Here is an 11,373-nt window from a genome sequence, read left to right on the forward strand (position 1 = left end):
TGATCAGCACCGAAAGTACATACTACGGTGATGGTGGGACATTGTACCAAAGATAAATTTTGTTGTCGCCCTCATGAGCCTCCTTAGTTTCATGAAGAAATAGTAAAAATGACCTCCCAGCTTGCATCCTGAGTTGTGTGGCAATCTAATCCAATTTTGACCATGGAAATAAGTTCTCCATCCCTCGTTTGTAAGAGTGAGGTTTAAGGGAATGCTATTTTTAAAAGCTTCATGTCAAACTAAATCGTCCAATTCTCATTGATGGCCAGGTTGGCCACATGCATGAAATCCTCCCTTGCCCAACAAGGGATACACTGAGCATGATAAAAAGAAAACAGAAATTAGGTGAACTTATCATGTAACGTACCGCCCACTCCAAGAAAACAGAAAAAGGGGAACACGAATTAAATGGAACATATCGCCCACTCCATGAAGTCGTCGTGAAGATTGACACAAATCTCATTGCAAAGTAGGTGAAATTAATGACACGCACCAAGCCTCGTGTCACCACAGAAGTGGCATCCATCGTTCATTGCCTATATTCATGTTATGGAATAATTATATATGCTAAACCACAAACTTTTTAGCCGCAAACATTCTCACTATAAAAAAGAGGGAACTAATAGTCGCAAACATTCTCAGTATAAATAGCACGTAGCCTACTGTCGCCAAACCAGAGGCATGCATGCTCCGTTCATTGCCGAGACTTCTGTATGTTAAATAAATGGTAAACCACACAACCGCTTTTTGTTAGAACCACACATAATCCTATATGCCTAACTATAAATAGAGGCAACAAAGCAACACATAGTGAGAGGTAAGATTGTATCACACAGATTGGTTGCTTGCCTTCTATCAAGAAAAAATCATGAGTACTCCAAGGTAACATATTTACTTTATATTTTGTATGCACTAAACTAAGATGAGATGTGTTCTAACATAGTTCAATGTAACTATTTCTGGTTCAAATGGCTGCAGTCTGCGACATTTGTGGTACGGGTGTAATACCGTGCACCTTAGATCATGAGCAAATCGCACAATTTTGGGCGATAGTTCCAAACTCTCATCGTTATGGGATTGTGAGTCAACATTTTTTGGTTTGTAATGTGATATGTAACTGTATTATATATCTAAATAAGGTGTAACTTACCACATACACTAATTATGAATAGAATGTACTCCCTCCGTTCCTAAATATTTGTCTTTCTAGACATTTCAAATGACTAACACATACGGATGTATGTAGACATATTTTAGAGTGTAGATTCATTCATTTTACTCCGTATGCAGTCACTTGTTAAAATGCCTAGAAAGACAAGTATTTAAGAACGGAGGGAGTACCTTGCCGAGGCGTTAAGCAATTTAGGTACTACATCAAGCAACGACATTTCACAGCCTAGACTCCTCGCGAATCTAGCTACAGGATACGTGCGAGAGATAATGGATATAGAATTTGTATAGAGGGCACTGGATGGGATTGCCTTCGCTACGACTACGATATAAGAAGAGGAGATACGATACATTTTTGCTACAACTGTGGAGATTTTGCGATGTATATGTCCCCAATACATCCAAATGGCTAACCAAAGAATATAATTAGTAATTACATATTGTTTTTTTAACTATGTATTACAATGATTTATATAATTATTTAGAATAGGTTCTTTTTTAACTAAGTATTGCAATGATTTATATTTCTATTTAGAGTACGTATTACAATGATTCATATTTCTTTATAGAGTATGTTCTACATCAACAATAATACATAGTATGTGTGGACAAAAAAATTGTGCATGACATATGCTAAAAAATGAAAGTATTGTGTGTTCAAAATGTGGCGAAATGGAATCTAATCAACGTTTCACAATATTGTAGACACTTCTTGGAAGCCCAGTTAATCAATTCATCCGCAATTTATATTTTATGGGCGTGTCATCTACAATCTATATTGACATGCATATAATCACCAACATTAATCTACAGTCTAACATGAATCAAATTTAATTACCTGCACACTGCTTGATCACGAGGCGGACGAGGAATCGGTGGCCTCAGGTGCGGAGGAGTTGGCTGCCGGTAGCGGTGCGAGCCCCCCGCTGGTGGCGAAGGCCATGACGTTCGGGGAGCATGAAGGAGGGAGGCCGTTGTGAATGAGGTGACCGACGGATAAGGACCCGACGGATGAGGAAGGCCTTGGCTGACGAAGACGGCCGCGACGAGGGGGCTGCGACGAAGGGTGATACGTCTCCAACGTATCTATAATTTTTGATTGTTGATGCTATTATATTACCCGTTTTGGATGTTTATGGGCTTTACTTTACACATTTATATCATTTTTGGGACTAACCTACTAACCGGAGGCCCAACCCGTATTGCTGTTTTTTTTGCCTATTTCAGTGTTTCGAAGAAAACGAATATCAAACGGAGTCCAAACAGAATGAAACCTTCGGGAGCGATCTTTTTGGAACAAACGTGATCCAGAGGACTTGGAGTGGAAGTCAAGAAACAAGCGAGGCAGCCACGAGGGTGCCCGACGCGCCTCCCCACCCTCGGGGGCCCCTCGGGAGTCCACCGACCTACTTCTTCCTCCTATATATATACCTACGTACCCCGAAAACATCAGAAGAGACCACGAAAAACTATTTCCACTGCTGTAACCTTCTGTATCCACGAGATCCCATCTTGGAGCCTTCGACGGGGCTCCGCCGGAGGGGGAATCGATCAAGGAGGGCCTCTACATCATCTCCAAGGCCTCTCCGATGAGTTGTGAGTAGTTTACCAAAGACCTTCAGGTCCATAGTTATTAGCTAGATGGCTTCTTCTCTCTCTTTGAATCTCAATACCATGTTCTCCTCGATCTTCTTGGAGATCTATTTGATGTAACTCTTTTTGCGGTGTGTTTGTCGAGATCCGATGAATTGTGGGTTTATGATCAAGTTTATCTATGAGAAATATTTGAATCTCCTCTGAATTATTTTATGTGTGATTAAGTTATCTTTGCAAGTCTCTTCGAATTATCAGTTTGGTTTGGCCTATTAGATTGATCTTTCTTGCAATGGGAGAAGTGCTTAGCTTTGGGTTCAATCTTGCGGTGTCCTTTCCCAGTGACAGCAAGGGCAGCAAGGCACGTATTGTATTGTTGCCATCGAGGATAAAAAGATGGGGTTTATATTATATTGCATGAGTTTATCCCTCTACATCATGTCACCTTTCTTAATGCGTTACTCTGTTCTTTATGAACTTAATACTCTAGATGCATGCTGGATAGTGGTCGATGTGTGGAGTAATAGTAGCAGATGCAGACAGGAGTCGGTCTACTTGTCACGGATATGATATCTATATACATGATCATGCCTAGATAATCTCATAATTATTCGCTTTTCTATTAATTTCTCAACAGTAATTTGTTCACCCACCGTAATACTTATGCTATCTTGAGAGAAGCCACTAGTGAAACCTATGGCCCCGGGTCTATCTCTTATCATATAAGCTTTCAATCTACTTTTATTTGCATCTTTTACTTTTCCAATCTATATTATAAAATACCAAAAATATATTTATCTTATCTTATTATCTCTATCATATCTCACTTTCGCAAGTGGCCTTGAAGGGATTGACAACCCCTTTATTGCGTTGGTTGCGAGTTCTTGTTTGTTTGTGTAGGTGCGTGGGACTTTTGAGGAGTCTCTTACTGGATTGATACCTTGGTTCTCAAAAACTGAGGGAAATACTTACGCTACTATTGCTGCATCACCCTTTCCTCTTCAAGGAAAACCAACACAAGCTCAAGACGTAGCAAGAAGGATTTCTGGCACCGTTGCCGGGGAGGTCTTCACTCAAGTCAAGACATACCAAGTACCCATCACAAACTCATCTCCCTCGCACTTACATTATTTGCCATTTGCCTCTCGTTTTCCTCCCCCCCACTTCACCCTTGCCATTTTATTCGCCCTCTCTTTCCCAATCTCCTCTCTCTTTCGCTTGTCTTTTGTTTGCTCGTTGTCATGGCTAGTCCTCCTATCCGTGTTATTACCCCCGAACATGAAATTCTTAATTTTAAGCAAAGGGAGGGAGAAAATCTAAAAGATGCTTGGCATAGGATTTGCAATGCTCAAAATAGATCTACTAGGAAGCTTTCTACTTCCGTTCTTCTTTGCAATTTTTATGTAGGCATCACTCCGTGGAATAGATGCATTCTTGATACCATTACCAGAGGGAATTTTTTGGATAGCCACACCTTTGATGCTTATAATGCTATGTTAGATTTTTTTGGTCCTCCTCCTCTCTTAGTAAATGGGACTACTTTAACTCTAGAACATGTGATGCAAAGGCTTGAGATTATTGAAAATAAAATTGCCACTGTTGAGTTAATTGAAAATTTAGATAAAAAGATTCATAACCAAATTACCCAATATGGATCTAGGGTTGGAGTTACTTTGAATTTTTTTAAAGAGAAAGAACCTATAGTCAATGAAAGAATAGATCTAGATTCTACAAGAATAGGTAAACTTGAGGATATTATTACCAACTTAGGGTTGGCCTTTCATCCATGAAAAACACTCCAAATCCTCCTACCAAAACCGCCAAATTTATTTATGTTCCTAAAAATAAGGTTGAATCTTCTAATAAGGGAAGCATGGATCTCAAATCAATAAGTGTTCATCCCAATTGTATCTCTATCATTAAGGAACATTTTGCTACAAATGAATTTCTTGAATTCTTGCCTAAGGGTTTAATCATTGCTAAAAAGGGAGAATCCCCTAAAGATCATAAGTGCTCTACTGAGGAATTAGATGCCAATGATGGCACTACTTAGATCTACCCTCGCTTTTATGCCTAGCTAGGGGCGTTAAACGATAGCGCTAGTTGGGAGGCAACCCAATTTTATCTTTGTTTTTTTTTGTTTTTGCTTCTGTTTAGTAATAAATTTTGCATCTACCTTCTGTTTAGATGTGTTTTTATGTTTTAGTTAGTGTTTGTGCCAAGTAGAACCTATAGGATAACATATGGTGATAGTTAATTTGATTCTGCTGAAAAACAGAAACTTTGCGCGCACGAAAATAATTTTGGTAATTCACAGAAACGTGATTTTGCGTTGATTCTTTTTGCTGTAGATCAATAGACAAACTTCCCAGGACTTCCTATTTTGGTAGGATTTTTAGAGTTCCAGAAGTATTCGAGAGTTACAGATTGCTACAGACTGTTCTGTTTTTGACAGATTCTGCCTTTCGTGTGTTGTTTGCTTATTTTGATGCATCTATGGCTAGTATGTAGGGGTATGAACCATAGAGAAGTTGGAATACAGTAGGTCTAACACCAATATAAATAAAGAATGAGTTCATTACAGTACCTTATGTGGTGGTTTTTCTTTCTTGCACTAACGGAGCTTATGAGATTTCCTGTTGAGTTTTGTGTTGTGAAGTTTTCAAGTTTTGGGTAAAGATTTGATGTATTATGGAATAAGGAGTGGCAAGAGCCTAAGCTTGGGGATGCCCAAGGCACCCCAAGATATTCAAGAATAGCCAAAAGCCTAAGCTTAGGGATGCCCCGGAAGGCATCCCCTCTTTCGTCTTCATCTATCGGTAACTTTACTTGGAGCTATATTTTTATTCGCCACATGATATGTGTTTTGCTTGGAGCATCTTGTATGATATTAGTCTTTGCTTTTTAGTTTAACACAATCATCCTTTCTGTACACACCTTTTTGGAGAAGCCTACTTGATTATAATTTAGCAGAATACTCTATGTGATTCACTTATATCTTTTGAGCTTGATAGTTTTTGCTCTAGTGCTTCACTTATATCTTTTAGAGCATGGCGGTGGCTTAATTGAAGAAATTGTTAATCTCTCATGCTTCACTTATATTATTTTGAGAGTCTCTTAGAACAGCATGGTATTTGCTATGGTTATAAAATTGGTCCTAGAATGATGGGCATCCAAGTTGGGTATAATAAATACTATCATAGGAAGTGAATTGGATGTTATGATCAATTTGATACTTGATAATTGTTTTGAGATATGGAGATAGTGATATTAGAGTCATGCTAGTTGGGTGATTATGAATTTAAAGAATACTTATGTTGAAGTTTGTGATTCCAGTAGCATGCACGTATGGTGAACCGCTTTGTGATGAAGTTGGAGCACAATTTTATTTATTGATTGTCTTCCTTATGAGTGGCGGTCGGGGACGAGCGATGATATTTTCCTACCAATCTACCCCCCTAGGAGCATGCGTGTAGTACTTTGTTTTTAAACACTTGTAGATTTTTGCAATAAGTATATGAGTTCTTTATGACTAATGTTGAGTCCATGGATTATATGCACTCTCACCCTTCCACCATTGCTAGCCTCTCTTGTGCCGCGCAAATTTTGCCGGTACCATACACCCACCATATACCTTCCTCAAAACAGCCACCATACCTAACTATTATGGCATTTCCATAGCCATTCCGAGATATATTGCCATGCAACTTTCCGCCATTCCGTTTATATGACACGCATCATTATTGTCATATTGCTCTTTGCATGATCATGTAGTTGACATTGTATTTGTGGCAAGGCCACCTTCATAATTTTCATACATGTCACTCTTGATTCATTGCATATCCCAGTACACCGCCGGAGGCATTCATATAGAGTCATATTTTTTTTTAAGTATTGAGTTGTAATCTTGAGTTATAAGTAAATAAAAGTGTGATGATCTTCATGTTGGAAATATGCCCTAGAGGCAATAATAAATTAGTTATTATTATATTTCCTTGTTCATGATAATCGTTTGTTATCCATGCTATAATTGTATTGATAGGAAACTCAGATACATGTGTGGGTACATAGACAACACCATGTCCCTAGTAAGCCTCTAGTTGACTAGCTCGTTGATCAATAGATGGTTATGGTTTCCTGACCATGGACATTGGATGTCATTGATAACGGGATCACATCATTAGGAGAATGATGTGATGGATAAGACCCAATCCTAAGCATAGCACAAGATCGTGTAGTTCGTTTTGCTAGAGCTTTTTCAATGTCAAGTATCTCTTCCTTAGACCATGAGATCGTGTAACTCCCGGATACCGTAAGAGTGCTTTGGGTGTACCAAACGTCACAACGTAACTGGGTGACTATAAAGGTGCACTACAGGTATCTCCGAAAGTGTCTGTTGGGTTGACACGGATCGAGACTGGGATTTGTCACTCCGTATGACGGAGAGGTATCTCTGGGCCCACTCGGTAATGCATCATCATAATGAGCTCAAAGTGACCAAGTGGTTGGTCACGGGATCATGCATTACGGTACGAGTAAAGTGACTTGCCGGTAACGAGACTGAACGAGGTATTGGGATACCGACGATCGAGTCTCGGGCAAGTAACGTACCGATTGACAAAGGGAATTGCATACGGGGTTGATCGAATCCTCGACATCGTGGTTCATCCGATGAAATCATCGTGGAACATGTGGGAGCCAACATGGGTATCCAGATCCCGCTGTTGGTTATTGCCCGAGAGCCGTCTCGGTCATGTCTGCATGTCTCCCGAACCCGTAGGGTCTACACACTTAAGGTTCGGTGACGCTAGGGTTGTATGAATATGAGTATGCAGCAAACCGAATGTTGTTCGGAGTCCCGGATGAGATCCCGGACGTCACGAGGAGTTCCGGAATGGTCCGGAGGTAAAGATTTATATATAGGAAGTCTTATTTTGGTCGCCGGAAAAGTTTCGCACTTTATCGGTATTGTACCGGGAGTGCCGAAAGGGGTCCGGGGGTCCACCGGGGGGTCCACCTGCCCCGGGGGGCCACATGGGCTGTAGGGGGTGCGCCTTGGCCCATATGGGCCAAGGGCACCAGCCCCAAGAGGCCCATGCGCCAAGGAGACTTGGAGAGGGGAGAGTCCAAAGAGGGGAAGGCACCTCCGAGGTGCCTTGGGGAGGATGGACTCCTCCCCCCTCTTGGCCGCACCCCTTCCTTGGAGGAAGGGGCAAGGCTGCGCCCTCCCCCTCTCTTGCGCCTATATAAAGGGAGGGGAGGGAGGGGTGGCCGCACCCATAAGCCCTGGCGCCTCCCTCCTCCCTGCAACACCTCCTCCTCCTCCCGTAGTTGCTTAGCGAAGCCCTGCCGGAGTTCTGCTGCATCCACCACCACGCCGTCGTGCTGCTGGATCTTCATCAACCTCTCCTTCCCCCTTGCTGGATCAAGGAGGAGACGTCATCCGCTCCGTACGTGTGTTGAACGCGGAGGTGCTGTCCGTTCGGCACTAGGTCATCGGTGATCTGAATCACGGCGAGTACGACTCCATCAACCCCGTTCCATTGAACGCTTCCGCTTAGCGATCTACAAGGGTATGTAGATGCACTCTCCTTCCCCTCGTTGCTGGTTTCTCCATAGATAGATCTTGGTGACACGTAGGAAATTTTTGAATTTATGCTACGTTCCCCAACAGTGGCATCATGAGCTAGGTCTATTGCGTAGATTCTTTGCACGAGTAGAACACAAAGTAGTTGTGGGCGTTGATCTTGTTCAATATGCTTACCGTTACTAGTCCAATCTTGTTTCGACGGTATTGTGGGATGAAGCGGCCCGGACCGACCTTACACGTACTCTTACGTGAGACAGGTTCCACCGACTGACATGCACTTGGTGCATAAGGTGGCTAGCGGGTGCCAGTCTCTCCCACTTTAGTCGGAACGGATTCGATGAAAAGGGTCCTTATGAAGGGTAAATAGCAATTGACATATCACGTTGTGGTTTTTGCGTAGGTAAGAAACGTTCTTGCTAGAAACCCATAGCAGCCACGTAAAACATGCAAACAACAATTAGAGGACGTCTAACTTGTTTTTGCAGGGTATGCTATGTGATGTGATATGGCCAAGAAGAATGTGATGAATATATGTGATGTATGAGATTGATCATGTTCTTGTAATAGGAATCACGACTTGCATGTCGATGAGTATGACAACCGGCAGGAGCCATAGGAGTTGTCTTTATTTATTGTATGACCTGCGTGTCATTGAACAACGCCATGTAATTACTTTACTTTATTGCTAACCGGTAGCCATAGTAGTAGAAGTAATAGTTGGCGAGACAACTTCATGAAGACACGATGATGGAGATCATGATGATGGAGATCATGGTGTCATGCCGGTGACGATGATGATCATGGAGCCCCGAAGATGGAGATCAATGGAGCTATATGATATTGGCCATATCATGTCACTACTATATAATTGCATGTGATGTTTATTATGTTTATGCATCTTGTTTACTTAGAACGACGGTAGTAAATAAGATGATCCCTTACAACAATTTCAAGAAGTGTTCTCCCCTAACTGTGCACCGTTGCTAAAGTTCGTCGCTTCTAAGCACCACGTGATGATCGGGTGTGATGGATTCTTACGTTCACATACAACGGGTGTAAGACAGATTTACACACGCGAAACACTTAGGGTTAACTTGACGAGCCTAGCATGTACAGACATGGCCTCGGAACACAGAGACCGAAAGGTCGAGCATGAGTCGTATAGTAGATACGATCAACATGAAGATGTTCACCGATGATGACTAGTCCGTCTCACGTGATGATCGGACACGGCCTAGTTGACTCGGATCATGTAATCACTTAGATGACCAGAGGGATGTCTATCTGAGTGGGAGTTCATAAGATGAACTTAATTATCCTGAACATAGTCAAAAGATCTTTGCAAATTATGTCGTAAGCTCGCGCTTTAGTTCCACTGTTTAGATATGTTCCTAGAGAAAATATAGTTGAAAGTTGATAGTAGCGATTATGCGATCAGTAGAAAGCTTATGTCCTTAATGCACCGCTCAGTGTGCTGAACCCCAAACGTCGTTTGTCGATGTTGCGAACATCGGACATACACGTTTTGATAACTACGTGATAGTTCAGTTAAATGGTTTAAGTAGAGGCACCAAAGACGTTTTCGAAACGTCGCGGAACATATGAGATGTTTCGAGGGCTGAAATTGGGATTTCAGGCTCGTGCCCACGTCAAGAGGTATAAGACCTCCGACGATTTTCTTAGCCTGCAAACTCAGGAGAAAAAGCTCAATCGTTGAGCTTGTGCTCAGATTGTCTGAGTGCAACAATCACTTGAATCGAGTGGGAGTTGATCTTCCAGATGAGATAGTGATGTTTCCCCAAAGTCATTGCCAGCAAGCTGCTAGAGCTTCGTGATGAACTATAACATATCAAGGATAGAGATGATGATCCTTGAGGTATTCGCGTTGTTTGACATCGCGAAAGTAGAAATCAAGAAGGAGCATCAATTGTTGATGGTTGGTGAAACCACTAGTTTCAAGAAGGGCAAGGGCAAGAAGGGATACTTCATGAAACGGCAAATCAGCTGCTGCTCTAGTGAAGAAACCCAAGGTTGAACCCAAACCCGAGACTAAGTGCTTCTGTAATAAGGGGAACAACCACTGGAGCAGAATTACCCTAGATACTTGGTAGATGAGAAGGCTGGCAAAGTCGATAGAAGGATATTGGATATACATTATGTTAATGTGTACTTTACTAGTACTCCTAGTAGCACCAGGGTATTAAGATACCGGTTCAGTTGCTAAGTGTTAGTAACTCGAAATAAAAGAGCTACGGAATAAACGGAGACTAGCTAAAGGTGAGCTGACGATACGTGTTGGAAGTGTTTCCAAGGTTGACGTGATCAAGCATCGCACGCTCCCTCTACCATCGAGATTGGTGTTAAACCCAAATAATTGTTATTGGTGTTTGCGTTGAGCATAGACATGATTGGATTATGTCTGTCGCAATATGGTTATTCATTTAAGGAGAATAATGGTTACTCTGTTTATTTGAATAATACCTTCAATGGTCTAGCACCTAAAAGGAATGGTTTATTGAATCTCGATCATAGTGATACACATTTTCATGCCAAAAGGATATAAGATAGTAATGATGGTACCACTTACTTGTGGCACTGCCATGTAAGTCATATTGGTGTAAAACGCATGATGAAGCTCCATGTTGATGGATCTTTAGACTCACTCGTTTTTGAAAAGTTTGAGACATGCAAACCATGTCTATTGGTGTATACGCATGAAGAAACTCCATGCAGATGGATCGTTTGGACTCACTTGATTTTGAATCACTTGAGATATGCAAATCATACCACATAGGCAAGATGACTGAAAAGCCTCGTTTTCAGTAAAATGGAACAAGATAGCAACTTGTTGGAAGCAACACATTTTGATGTGTGCAGTCCAATGAGTGCTGAGGCATGCAGTGAATATCGTTATGTTCTTACTTCACGGATGATTTGAGTAGATACTGAGTATATTTACTTGATAAAACACAAGTCTGAATTATTGAATGGTTCAAGTAATTTCAGAGTGAAGTTGAAGA

Source organism: Triticum aestivum, chromosome 3B, assembly GCF_018294505.1.
Source record: "Triticum aestivum cultivar Chinese Spring chromosome 3B, IWGSC CS RefSeq v2.1, whole genome shotgun sequence".
In the NCBI taxonomy this organism is placed as follows: Eukaryota; Viridiplantae; Streptophyta; class Magnoliopsida; order Poales; family Poaceae; genus Triticum; species Triticum aestivum.